Below are 14,677 nucleotides of genomic sequence, written 5' to 3' on the forward strand. Positions count from 1 at the left end.
ACCACTGCGCTCAAGCCCTGTAGTCTACGTACTGCTAGATAGCTGAGGGCTCTCCGCAAAATTGTGTTGAGCGATAACTGCATACACGCGAAATTGGATATCATTATCGAGCACTATCAATGTGTAAGACAACCACCGTATTTCAAGATGAAAAGGCAACCGCTTTTCTTCCATGGCCTTAGCACATGCCTTACATAGCGGTGAATACTTGTAGCACATGTTTTACATTAATTAACGGCAATTAATTAACAATTATAATTTCATGCCTACCATCGGTTCATGCGCCGCATTTCCTATTCGATGCTAGCTCGCTTGCAATGTAGTTTCGTACTTTTCATTGGAGTTACACAACTTTATTTGGACATTTTCAGATTGTGCAAGAAATGACAACGCTTCATGCGAATGGACCGAGGGGGAAACCAAACTCCTCCTGGACATATATCACGAGTACCTTAGACGTGTGGGCCCAATGAAGCTTTTCAAGAACAAGAAAGCCACGTGGAGGGCCATATCCTTCGACATTGAAGACACCCTTGGCCTTCCCAAAACGCCAGAACAATGCGAGAACAGATTCAAGACTGTCAAAAAACGGAGGTGCCATCAACGCGCCCATAACAGGTCCTCTGGCGTCGAGCCCGTTCAAGAGGAATATAGCGAAGAGTTCAGAAAGATAGAGGCTGCCGATGACAGCCTGAAGCCGGATCTCCTAAGGGGACCAGGCAGAGTAGAGTTCAAAGCAGCAACTGCAAGCGCAGTATAGCCAAAGCGGCAGCTCCGAGAAAGAGAGCTCCTAACGCAATAGCTGAAATGATGTGGAAGACACATGAAGACCGTGAGCAACAGAGGGAACGCCGGCACAAAGAACAGATGGATTTATTCAGGTCTTTTCTGGCAGCTGAAAAAATCACAGCATATCCACGGAGTGAATGATGATGAGTGGGCGAAGCTGCGGAGGTTCATCGGTAAACCGTGAATCTTCCGTGAATTCTGCCCAGTACATCATCACCGACGTGAGATCGGGCGCGTTTATACTAAAGGTTCGATGAGAGTTATGACGACTTGCAGCTCACTTTAATTTTACATGTACGCTGTGAATTTTCATTGTTCAGAAAACCATTGCTTTAGAAAACTTCTGGCGTCTTTCGTTAAGCAGCTGGCGTCTTTTCGTTTTGCTTTAGAAACATCTGGCGTTCTTTCGTTTTGCTTTTAGAAAACATCTGGCGTCTTTCGTTGGTTTATTTGATCAATCAACGGCGTTTTCAACAAAATTTTTATTGTTTAATCATGCACAGGAGAAATCTCACCAGGCACTACTTTGGAGGTAAACAATGGCTGCTAATGGGAATGAGAGACAGAAGAAGTCTGCTTTTAGCTAACACTTACACTTCTACTTCTACTACCGTTTCCTACTGGAACATGTCAATGGCTGCTAATGGGGAATGAGAGACAAAAGAATTCGGCTTTTAGTTAACGCGCACGCTGCGAATTTTTTATTGTTCAACAACGCACAGGAAAAATCTCCCACCGGCACCACCTTGGAGGTCAAGATCTGGTACTAGCGTTACGACTGGTTACGCACTACGACTACTACGACTACGAGGGTCGAACGGGTGCCGCCTTAAGGAGCTTCGCCCCTAAAAAATGATGCTTAATGTCAGGTACATACGGATATTTATTCTTGCAAGGAAGCGAGCTATTCTATTACAACTTATTTTGTTTTATTTCCCATGTGATATATAACGTTTGCATTTGTATTGTTCTTTTTTTTTTTTGTCGACTGGAATATATGTATTGCTGGCACATGTGCGCGCAATTCGCGTGTACCTGCTCTTGCACAAAGCCTGAAAATGAAAAGGCAGTCGACAGTGTATATGTGCAAAATAAATAAATAAATCGGTTGCTAAGTCCTCTACGCTTATAGGTTGCCTTGATTTACCGTGTCATCCAGTCCTTTATAAATAATTTTACGAACACAAAAACGTGTGAACTTATTAAGTTCACTTTGTGGCTTAGAAGAGTGTGGGTGCAGGCCAGTTGGTGATTAGCAAAGGCAACCGCAAAAGCACACTGGTCACAGAAAGAGACAATACGAGGCGGTGCTGTCAACTGATCGTTTAATGAAACAACGCTGAGCTCATATTTTGCGGGCAGAACATCATTAATTTCCAGCAGGAAGAGACAATAAAACAAAGCACAGAAAATATACATATAGGGAAACTACAAAGAAATGGAGACAAACTGGTTACACAAACTAATTATATCATAACGGTTACACAGGGAGAAATGCCATCGATAACCGCAGCCTGTAACCGAGCAGACCAATGATATCTCATCACTGAATCCGAAAATGACAGCGTTGTCACAAAACAAATCCACAGACTGTGTGCACAGATTAGGTAACACAGACTTTGCGCCATGCGTACAGTCCGTCATGTTGCTGTGCCGTCATGTTCTGTGCCACAACATATCCAACTTTTCGTCTGTGCCTGACTAAAACGACGCGCTATTTTTTTACGTTTTAATTCAACCAACCGGCGAAGAACTTTCTCCCTTTTTGGGTCCTCGCTGGCGAAAAGATCGTTTGGGTTTGGTTTACTGTCGTTCTGTGAGCAGCCAGTGTCCTCATCATCTACCAACTACGTGTCGCCTGCTTGTATGCACAAATTATGGAGTAAACAGCACGCAAGTATGAATAATGTGGCTCTCTTTACGGACCAAAGTTCTAGGTACAATAACTGCCTGAAGCGTCCCTTGAGTAGACCGAACGCATTTTCGATGCGCACTCTTGTTTTGCTGTGCCGAAAGTTGTATTCAATCTCATCTGGTGTGATGTTGCCATAGTCGCGGACCGGCATTAAATACTCCCTCAAAGGGTAAGCCGCATCACCTAATATATGAAATTGGTCTCCCTCACATATCCCGGGCAAGTCTTTCACTACAAAAGATCGTTTGAAGGCTTCCGAGTCGCGTGTTTTTCCCGTATTTCCCAGAAAAACGTCCACAAACTTTTTGTCGCATTTCTTGTCGTGTCTGTTCGTGTACGTGGACGCGATCTTGTGGGCTGGGCATCTTGTCTCTACGTAAGTACCGTCGATGCACCCCAACACTCCGGGAAAGCCTGCAAACTAGAATAGGGGGAAGTTAAATGTCGGACCTTGCAACTCGTATGTGTGTGGAAAGAGAGAGACAGAGAGCGGCTTTTCACATGGCACTCCCTACAAAACACACACGCACACGTTTGAGATGACTGACTGTTTATGACGAACGCCATTACCTGCTCGAACCTGATGCTCGACAACACTTTCTCTTCTTTAGTTGCGGGGAAGTGGTGCTGATGCAGTCGAAAAAGTTGGCCACACGGTCGATGATGTCATGGAGAATGCTCTCCGCCATGCCAAACAGCACGGAAACGGCCCTAAGAGAAGCTTTATTCCCAGCAAACCTGCACAAGGTTACTCTGCTTAGCTGATTATTGTACGCAGATGCCGTAAAAAAATCTGTAGGAAAACAATTACCACAGAAACGACAAAACATGTTCTTCTGGAGTCTTTTCCGGCCTACGTCCTCGCTCAGCTTTCGGGTAGAACTGCGAGCTCTCGTAGTCTGCTATAAGGCTATCGCATACGTTCCTTGGAACTCGGAAGTGTTTCCGGAACTGAAAGGAACCGAAGTACATCGCAATCAAAACGAATTCAGCGCTATTAAGGAGTACATATATACATATTTACTCACGTCGATGTCAGTGTAGAGCTTGACAATTTCCCCCACGAAATCGCGCACTTTCGGCGTTTCATCGCTGGGTCTGATAGCCAAGCTCAGCAAGATTTCATCTTCACTGTCGTCATCATCAGACGAACTGGACAAAAAGACCACCTCCAAAAACTCGAGGTGCGCTAGCTTTCTTGCTGTCGCCATACCTACCGCTCCGCATCGTCTGCTGACCGTCTGCAACGCGCGCGGCACGCAATGAATTCTGGGATTGCACAGCGCTGCTCCGCCAATTTTCTCGGAGCACCTCGGAGCAGCAAAAAAAGTGCCCCCACAGGGTGCGCTCTGTTTACCGAGGACGGTGGGTGTGCACCGATGCGCACCGGTGCGATTTATCGAAGACATACAGGCGCACCGGTGCGCACTGGTGCGCCCCGGTGCGAATTGTCGAAGATGCCATAATGCACTTGATGGCATGTCTTCTTTAAAGATTTTGTGTATCTGTGTCATGCTTTGTTTTGTTACCTCGCGAGTGTTCGTTTAGAAGTGACTGAGATTGCTAAGGCTACCAGCCTCAATTACGACGTCATCGACTCTGCTGTCAGTTTGGATGAAGCGCGAAAGAAAGGGACATACTGCTCTACGTGTGGGTGTATGTGTGTTCCAATGGTGTTCCAATGTAAGCGCCTGGTATAACTCAGTGCGCTCCAGAATGAGGGATTTGCCTTGTTAAGCTTCACCGCTGCACAGTGGCGTTATGCGAAGAAAACTAAACGTCACGCTGTGAAGCTCTAGCCCTTCGTGGCCGAGAAGGGTTCGCCGCCGCAAATTGGTTGATAAAACATTTACGGCTTCAAAGCAACTTAAAGGAATCAGTCATCTCATGAGACTGTCCGATACGTGTGAATATTAAAGCTTACAGGCGTATTTTCCATTTGTAATAATGGATATATCGAATTATTTCGCGATCCCCTTCGAATCCGATGTGTCCGACGGTCGTCAAGTGAGGTGAAATTCTAGGCACTCGAGAGCGTGCGTTGCATTAAAATGTCTGTGTATGCCCTGCTTTATGTTACCTCGCGAGTGTTCGCTTGAATTTATACAGTTTGTTAAGACTATCAACAGCGCTAAGAAATCCATCATCTGCGCATTTATTATTTGACCTGAAATGTAGCAGCTGGCGTTTGAAGTAGACATCCGTAGTGGCGCCTGGTCGCAATTGTGCAGCAAGTTCACTATGCGATGACGCTTGAGGCCACCTGATTCATTGGTATCTTGTAATAATCTCTGTTGGCATAATTAAGTTTCTCCATGACACTATTCCAAGCTATTCCAAGAAGTGGCTTGGTCTGTTCTCTGATGTAGAGGGTTGCTTGCTGCTAATTCGTTTGCGTGCAGGTAGAAGAATTGAAGAAACCTTTGCTATGCACTTGCGCATTTATTAGACGTTTGGGTGCTCGTACGGTGACTGGACACTGCGTGGGCGCCTATTTTGTAATTAAAGAAGACAAAGCATCAGGTAACGTATGTGGCAGTTACGATTTCCCTGCTGGTGGGCTTCGCTGCACAACGAATCGTCGATGCACAGTACATGCTTTGTGGCATAACACAGCTGCAATGCGAAAAAGCTGACTATAGTGAATCTGTCATCTTGTAGCACGCATATATAATGTAAATATATAGCGCATTGAATCCAAGGGGCAGTGCAAGCATGGCGTAAACAAGCAGGGTACGAGTCAAAATATGGGCGGCGTGCACAGCACAGATTTCTTTGCGCTCCACAATGAAGGAATTGCTTTGTAAGTTTTACCGCTACACAGGAATGTAATGCGACGAAAACTAAATGCCACGCTGTGAAGCTTGCTACCTGTGGCTGCAGTTAGTTGCCGGAAACATGTATCGCCAGGTTGCTTCATTGGCGCAAAGTGTTGTCTGGTCCTATACGTACCCGTTTCACACGAGCAGGTTGATGAAATTTAAGTAATGGGAAAACTTTAACGGCTTCACAGCAGCCTTAGAACGAACAATTGTCTCGAGGGACAGCCTGAGACGCATGAATATTTATTGATATATACTGAGTATGTGCAGCACAATGAAACGAAGACAGGAGAAGACACATAAACGACATAGACTGGCCATGTCGTTTATGTGTCTCCTCTTGTCTTCGTTTCATTGAGCTGCACATACTCAGTATGTATCAAGACATATACCAACTATATTTAAGCTTCAGACAGGCATTTCATGCATTTTTAATTACGGGTATATCGAACTATTTAGCGATGCCCTTTGATTCCGATGTATGCGAGTTTTACTGTATATACACTTAGCCGACAGTGTGCATTCGTAACATATTGGTCGGTTCAGCGAAGCATTATGTGGTGAGGAGCATTGATTTTCCTGGCGTAAACAAAGACTTTTTTGCTTATATGATATTTAGGAGATGTTGGTGCTTCTGTATAGCACCGGGTACTCCTTTTCACTGATGAGAGGATATGTGAAAAGCACAGCAATGAAAAAAAATATTTCATAAACAACAGCTAGGAAAAAAAAGTTATTCACAATGGTGTTTCATCGGCTTGATACCGCACGCATGCGATGGGAGCCATGCATACATATGCGACATATATGGGTTGAGGATGGCCTAGATCCATCACCCCGATGTGTTCGGTAGGCACCGAGAACTCCACTGATCTGATGAGAAAATAAGCAATCTGCATCGCTGCGCCTAGTACACACATACTGTCAGGGCTTAAAGTCTGCCTTCAGTGGAGGGGGGGCCCTCATAGAATGGCGACCAGTATATATATATATATATATATATATATATATATATATATATATATATATATATATATATATATATATATATATATATATATATATATATATATATATATATATATATATCGCTTGCAGCAGCGCAGGCACTTCCGTTGCGGCATAGAATAGTCACGCAGAGTGCGGGCGTTACACACAAGACACACAACGCTGTACGCCAGATCGTCTCTCGCAGCTACCGTTAGCTCATCTATTAAAAGCAAAGCAATATATCACCGGCATTTCACAGCCTGGCTACCTTTAGCTGAAGCACCCTACGTAAGTCACACAGTATAAAAAATTCGAATTGCTTAGTCCGCTCTCTTTTGCATAATTTTATTATACATTCAAACGATATGAAATTCTGCGAAATTGCACACGTGACCTGCACTTGCTATAAGGACGTAAAAATATTGTCCTCGCTAAAAAATCTTCCAGAAATCCTCCTGTTCTTGTTTCCACACATGTGGTTTTCGAATTGGAGCACGGACGTCAAGCGCAGAGTGCCTACCCGACAGTAACCACGAGTTTACGTAAGAATCAGGGCAAAATCGCTGCAGCGGTGGGCCATTTGTTGTGATGAATAGCAGCTTTGACAGCCTTTCAACAGAGAGCGATGACCTGGACGGTGTCATTATATGGTTCATGGCGCTGAATCCTCGTTCACAGTCAGCAGTTGAAACAGGGATGCACTTTGTGGCCGTCACGACAGGTTTGAGTAAGCAAGGAACATTCTTGCCACTGTTTTCAACGTACCCCCTCATGCCTTGAACGGCGTTATTCTCGTGCACGCGAAGCCTTTGTGCCAGACGACGCAATTCGTCCTCACCGTAAAGGACGTCGAGATCATCGGGCCATGAAAGCGGATTCAACACCTTTATGTCGTCGATGAGCAGTTTGTAAGCAGCAACATTTTTTTGTACAGTGCCGCTACTGCTTACACGCGAAGACTGGGTTGTAAGAAGCCGCGTCCTCATGTTGTCTGCCAAGCTCTGGTAAAATTGTGTTGGATTAACGATCCTGTTGCATTTGTGGCCTCGGTGCAGTTCCACGCCCTTGAACGTCATCACTTTTTCTGCTCATTGGCTTCAACTGCATATTTCCCTGGTCGACATTTTCTGGCCTCAAAAACTGCTATTTGCCGTGTGATTAGGTTGTGCGCCTCTGGCAAGGTGATTCCAGTCTTCTGTAAGCTCAAAGAGAGCTCCAAAAGCTCGGCCAAACTGTCACAAAGGAGCGACAGATTTTGTACAAACTCAACCGACGACAACCTCTCTGAGAGTCCCTTGTATTGACTCTGCTCTTTGGTGTCTCGCCTAATATCTCGGGAACTGCTCAAAAAGTGACGGTACAGGGCGGGGTAGGACGTCATCACTGCATGTACCGATCGAAAGCTCGAAGCCACCCACATGGTATCTAAAACTTTTCCAATCCTCAAAAGTGACGTGTTGAGATCTTTTGCACAGCTTTCAAGTTCCCGGCGATTTTTCGGGGAACTGCTATACAAGCAGTACAACTTATCCATGAAGATCTTGAAGTGGTTGATCCCTTCCACATCTCGAACAGTCTCCGACTGCTAGTTCTAAACGATGTGCGCAGCAGTGCCATGTTATGAGGTGAGGGAATGAGTCTTCAAGGAACTTCGCTACGCCCGATTGTTTCCCGAGCATAACTGAAGCTCCGTCCGATGCAAATGCGATCAGCTTTTCCTTCAGCACGTCCACCGTGAGACCGTGCGAATGCAAACATGTACGTAAGGCATCTTTTATGCCAGCTGCTGTTGCATCCTCAGCCTCCACAAGGTCCAGGAAGACTGTAATTGGCTCTGCATTTTTGAAGCTGGCGTAAATACACAATCAACGTCGAGTGCTTGCTGATTGTCGTGCTCTCGTCGATTAGCACAGAGAATTTCCCCTCACCTTCAATGATAGTTTTGCACATCTTCTTGCGCATTTCTTGCCCAATGTGGTCGATAATGGAGGCACAGGAGACATTCGTGTGTAGAATTATTCCCAGTGCCACGCCGTTGGCGATTTGCACGTCAATTTCGTCGCCGAAATCGTTGAATGGACGGCAGTTCTTGGCTTGCTTGTAAGCAATGCGAAATATTTTTTGTGTGACTTCCTTGTGTTCACTGTGCTGCTCCATGAAGGATTCTTCGAGCTTCCTTTTCTTTGCTGTCTTCTCTAATTCCAAAGCCTTGATGTGGGCATCTGTCTGTCTGTGCTGGTATATCTTCTTGCGCAAGGCTTTCTGTCGTTGATGTTTCGTGGCTCCAAACGCTTTTACACCTTCCTCAATCCATTCTGCCGCGATTCGTCCCTGGCTGCTGAGATGTTTTACCTTCGAGCATGGGAGGCATTTCAGCTTTCCGTCCGTGACGCTCAGGCAGTCATTTTCTTTCAGGAAGAATTCGCTTTGTTTTGTGCTCCAACAGTCAGGTAAGCTCGGAACAATCGATTGACTAGAGTCATCGTCGGCTCTTTTCGGGGATTGGTCTTTTCGGGGAGTGCCAGGAGTAGCAGATGAAATTTCGCTGTTGTCTTCATTTGGGCCACTCGCGGACACAGTCCGCGACACAGGCATAAAAAAACTTGTTAGTTTTCTGTTCTGGCTATCTTTTGCAGCCATGTTAGGAGTTGGAGCAAGAGAAAAAAATGTTTCTAAGGGCACGTGACAACGAGTACGGATGCACACAGCCATGGCCAGCATGGCGGTAGCTCTGGAGAACTGGCGATAGGCGCTGTCACGAGCGAGCGAGTATTAGGCGCGCGTCGCCAATTTCGAACGATGGCATGACTTCCAGGCGCCGACGTTAGTCTCGACGCAGAGCGCGCAGCGAAAAAAAGCCGCCAGATCCCACGCATTGCGGGAATCGATGTAATGCGAAGCAGTCAGCAAAGAGCTGCATACATCGTCTTGTCTGTCATTGAGGAAAATGCGTGCCACTCATGTTATTTATGTGCGTTACACAGTAACGTCGCGCAATGCCAATTTCGGGGTAGACCGAGCTAGTGAAACGGCCGCCAGCGCACCATGAGCGTGACACGTAAGTCATGCTGTACATGACATGCGTGTCATGATTTTCATGTTAACTCATGTTATTTATGTTCGCCACACAGTCACGTCGCGTAATAGCAATTTCGGGATAGATCAAGCTAGCGAAACGACCACCAGCGCACCATGAGCGTGGCACGTAAGTCATGCTGTACATGACATGCGTGTCATGATTTTCATGTTAACTCGTGTTATTTATGTCCGTCACACAGTCACGTCGCGCCACTCCAATTTCGGGGTAGATCAAGCTAGCGAAACGGCCGCCAGCGCACCATGATCGTGGCACGTAAGTCATGCTGTACATGACATGCGTGTCATGATTTTCATATTAGCTAGTGTTATTTATGTTCGTCACACAGTCACGTCGCAAGATACCAATTTTGGTGTATATCAAGCTAGCGAAACGGCCGCCAGCGCACCATGAGCACGGCACGTAAGGCATGCTGTATATGACATGCTTTCATGATTTTCATGTTAAGTCGTGTTAATTATGTTGGTCACACAGTCACATCGCGCAATACCGATTTAGGGGTAGATCAAGCTAGCGAAACGGCCGCCAGCGCACCATGAGCGCGGCACGTAAGTCATGCTGTACATGACATGCGTGTCATGATTTTCATGTTAAGTCGTGTTATTTATATTCGTCCCACAGTCGCGTCGCGCAATACCAATTTTGGTGTATATCAAGCCAGCGGAACGGCCGCCAGCGCACCATGAGCGCGACACGTAAGTCATGCTCTACATGACATGCGTGTCATGATTTTCATGTTAAGTCGTGTTTTTTATGTTCTTCACACAGTCACGTCGCGCAATACCAATTTCGGGGTAGATCAAGCTAGCGACACTGCCGCCAGCGCACCATGAGCGCGGCACGTAAGTCATGCTCTACATGACATGCGTGTCGTGATTTTCATGTTAAGTCGTGTTTTTTATGTTCTTCACACAGTCACGTCGCGCAATACCAATTTCGGGGTAGATCAAGCTAGCGACACTGCCGCCAGCGCACCATGAGCGCGACACGTAAGTCATGCTGTACATGACATGCGTGTCATGATTTTCATGTTCAGTCGTGTTATTTATATTCGCCCCACAGTCGCGTCGCGCAATACCAATTTTGGTGTATATCAAGCCAGCGAAACGGCTGCCAGCGCACCATGAGCGCGGCACGTAAGTCATGCTGTACATGACATGCGTGTCATGATTTTCATGTTAAGTCGTGTTTTTATGTTCTTCACACAGTCACGTCGCGCAATACCAATTTTGGTGTATATCAAGCCAGCGGAACGGCCGCCAGCGCACCATGAGCGCGACACGTAAGTCATGCTCTACATGACATGCGTGTCATGATTTTCATGTTAAGTCGTGTTTTTTATGTTCTTCACACAGTCACGTCGCGCAATACCAATTTCGGGGTAGATCAAGCTAGTGACACTGCCGCCAGCGCACCATGAGCGCGGCACGTAAGTCATGCTGTAGATGACATGCTTCTCACGATTATCATGTTAAGTCGTGTTATTTATGTTCGTCACACAGTCACGTCACGCAATACCAATTCCGGGGTAGACCAAGCCAGTAAAACGGCCGCCAGCGCACCATGAGCGGGGCACGTAAGTCATGCTATACATGACATGCGTGTCATGGTTTTCTTGTTAACTCGTGTAATTTATGTTCGTTACACAGTAACGTCACGCAATACCAATTTCGGGGTAGATCAAGCCAGCAAAACGGCCGCCAGTGCACCATGAGCGTGGCACATAAGTCATGCTGTACATGACATGCATGTCATGGTTTTCATGTTAATTCGTGCTATTTATGTTCGTCATACAGTCATGTCGCAAGATACCAATTTTGGTATATATCAATCTAGCAAAACGGCCGCCAGCGCACCATGAGCGTGGCATGTAAGTCATGCTGTACATGACATGCGTGTCATGATTTTCATGTTAACTCGTGTTATTTATGTTCGTTACACAGTAACGTCGCGCAGTACCAACGTTGGTATATATATATATCAAGCTAGCGAAACGGCCGCGAGCGCACCATGAGCGTGGCATGTATATCATGCTGTACATGACATGCGTGTCATGATTTGGACGTTAGGACCTGTCAGTTATGTTCGTCATACACTCTTGTCACGCCGTATCAATTTTGGTATATATCAAGTTAACGAAACGGCCGTAAGAGCACCAAGACTGTGGCATGTATATCATGTCGTTCATGACATGCATGTCATCATTTTCATCTTATGACTCGTCATTCATGTTCGTCATACAGTCCTGTTATGCCAAACCAATTTTGGTGTACATTCGATTAACGAAACGAGCAGGAGAGCACAAAGTCGTAGGCGGCTAGATAGATAGATAAATAGATACGGTCAAAGTCGCAGAAGTTCGCTAAGAAATGCTTCGTATTTAAAACAAGTATCAAAAGGCGCCAAAAGCGTGCCCTCTCACACTCTCAAGACGGCCGCCTACAACCTGGGGTGCTATCGCGGAACGATTCTATTTTTTATTCCAATGCTTTTCGTGCTTTTCGCGCTTGGCCATTGGTGAGAACCACGGTCCGTCCGCGTTATCAACGCGATCAGCCAGCCGCGAGTGGTGGATGATAAGAATAGCATAGAATATGGCATTGGCATCGGGAATAGCATCGTTCCTCGATTGCACCCCTGCATGCTCAGATCAAACGCTCGGGTAAAATCTGGAAAGATCAGGAAAGGAGAGAGGATGCAATGCCGAGGGACGCCGCCGGCGCCAGACGAAAGTGCGAGAAGGATCTCGCTCTCTTTCCTAAGCTTTCGCTGTGCTAAGCGCAGAGGAGGCACCTAGAAGCTTCGCGAACCCAGTTGCGAGCCGATACAAGTGCGCGGCGACCGAGTGAGTGAGTGGAGCGAAAATGTTGTTCAGTGAGAGTGTAGTTGGGTCGGCGGAGCCTTCGGTGAAAAGCTTCGCAAAAGGGAGACACTTGAGCACGTGGATGTGTTCTGCGAACGTCTCATTTTGTAGCATCCCATTTTCGTTGTAACACGGGCTCAGGCACAGCTGAGCAAGCCTACGAAATCACCTGCTTATTATGTAGTCAGCAAGAAGCTTCGGTACACCCTCCTGTTTTGCTCGGCCACATCAACCGAATAGTCATGAATAAATCATTCTTCGGAAAATTGGAGAATTACAGTTTCCCCGCACAAGGCGCCACTGCCAAAAAGATGAACTCCGGCGCTTGTCGAATGGGTGCCAAAATACTACAGTTGACCTGCCGAGGGGGGGCCGGGCCCCTCCTTAAAAAATGAAGGGGGGGGGGCGGGCCCCCCCGGGCCCCCCCCCTGACTTTAAGCCCTGCATACTGTGCTCCAAGTAGGGAGGCTGGCTTCGGCGTGACGCTCGTTCGCGTGGCGGCTCGATCGCCTGACGGGGGCCCGTCAGCGCAGTACCGTCGTAAAAGTGACGGGGCCCGTCACCGTAGTGTAAATTGTAATAGTGACGGCGCCCGTCATAATAGCGACGTTCTTATAGTGACAGGTGACGGGGGCCCGTCAGCGCAGTACCGTCGTAAAGGTGACGGGGCCCCTTTACCGTAGATTCTTGGTCGTTTTAGACGCTCTCGTCGTGTGGTGTTCGTGGCGTAGTTGGTTGGTGCGCTCCCCATGGAGTGTTAGGGCCGCAGATCGCCAGTTCGATTCCTCCCGGTTTTTTTTTTTTTTTTGTCAGGTTATGCGTCAACGTCAACGTTACTGCTCTGACGGAGTCGTAACTTTTTCGTTCATGTCTGCGGTGGTTAGACAGCCATAGCGTTCGAATGATGCGTTGTTCCTATGCGACCTCGGTTCTAATCGCGCTGAATAAGAAAATTTTTCCGTTTTTTCCTTTTTTTCAGTATTGTTTCACAAGACCGTACGTCCCGAGCTTCCGGCTAGTCAACAATAGTTACTCATTCGTGGCAGCACGGCTCAGCGCGGGAGAGCGGAGCCCGTTAATCAGCATGTCGCTGCATATCAGCATGTCGCCAATGTCGCTGCTTCCCCCCCCCCCCCCAAAAAAAAAAATGTTTTCATACTGTCGTGCACCGCCGACCAAAACAGCCACCTGCGCCTGAAGTCTTCCTGGATTTTTGTAGAATGGTCGAAAGACATCTCGGAGGGAACAATGCTGATTTGACTGGCTGTCCTCGCTGCGCCCATGGCGTCCCTGTAACTGGCTGCGCAGCGCATGACCGTCAGCGGCGCAGCGACATGCTGATTAAAGGGCTCCGCTCTCCCACGCTGAGCCGTGCTACCACGAATCGGAAGCTACGGACGGTATTGTGAAATAATACTGAAAAAAGAAAAAAAAAGGAAAACTTTTCTCATTCAGCGCGATTAGAACCGAGGTCGCATAGCAACAACGCACCATCCGAACGCTAGGGCTAACCGCCGCAGACATGAACGAAGAAGTTGCGACTCCGTCAGAGCAGTAACGTTGACGTTGACGCATAACCTGAAAAAAAGAAAGGAAAAAAAATCACGCCATATCCACGGAATGAATGATGATAAGTGGGCTAAGCTCGAGAGGGGGAGATCATCGGTAAAACCGTAACCCTCCCGTGAAAGTTCGCCCATTACATCATTAAGAAAGACGTGAGACTGTGTGCGCATATACAAATCAACTTTTATTTTGTTCTTTTATTTTGTTCGTTTGTTCTTTCGTTTCTTCGTTTGTTCTTTCATTTCTTCATTGTTGGATGGATTGCGAGGTCCCTTCATTATGACGGCTTTATAGTCCGTGAAATGAAGTGAGAGCGGTTCTTGTACTGGTTGCGCGCGCTGCCGCCGCCTCCGTGCCCTCCGTTCCGCAGCCTTGTATTCCATCTGGCGACTCCGAGCTAAAGAGAAAGCGCGCCAAGAGGGAGCCTCATGGCGCGTTATTTATTCATTTATTTATTCATGTTACCCTACAGGCCCCAGAGGAGCATTGAGTAGAGGGGGTTACAGAAAAATCACAATACATAAAGCATAAAAAAGAAATTATTACGAAGAAGAAAACAAAGAAAATTGTACAATCGAAGGGAGAAGAACAAGCACTATAAGCAAATGCAGTAAAATACAAAATGGAAACAAAAT

At 46.8% G+C, this 14,677-nt stretch overlaps 1 pseudogene; it reads right to left on the reverse strand.

The window, feature by feature from the left end:
- Positions 1–394: 394 nt before the first annotated feature.
- On the reverse strand, positions 395–3,915 carry LOC119371619 (uncharacterized; annotated as a pseudogene).
- Between the last annotated feature and the right edge of the window lie 10,762 nt (positions 3,916–14,677).

This window comes from Rhipicephalus sanguineus, chromosome 1 (genome assembly GCF_013339695.2).
Source record: "Rhipicephalus sanguineus isolate Rsan-2018 chromosome 1, BIME_Rsan_1.4, whole genome shotgun sequence".
Taxonomy (NCBI): domain Eukaryota; kingdom Metazoa; phylum Arthropoda; class Arachnida; order Ixodida; family Ixodidae; genus Rhipicephalus; species Rhipicephalus sanguineus.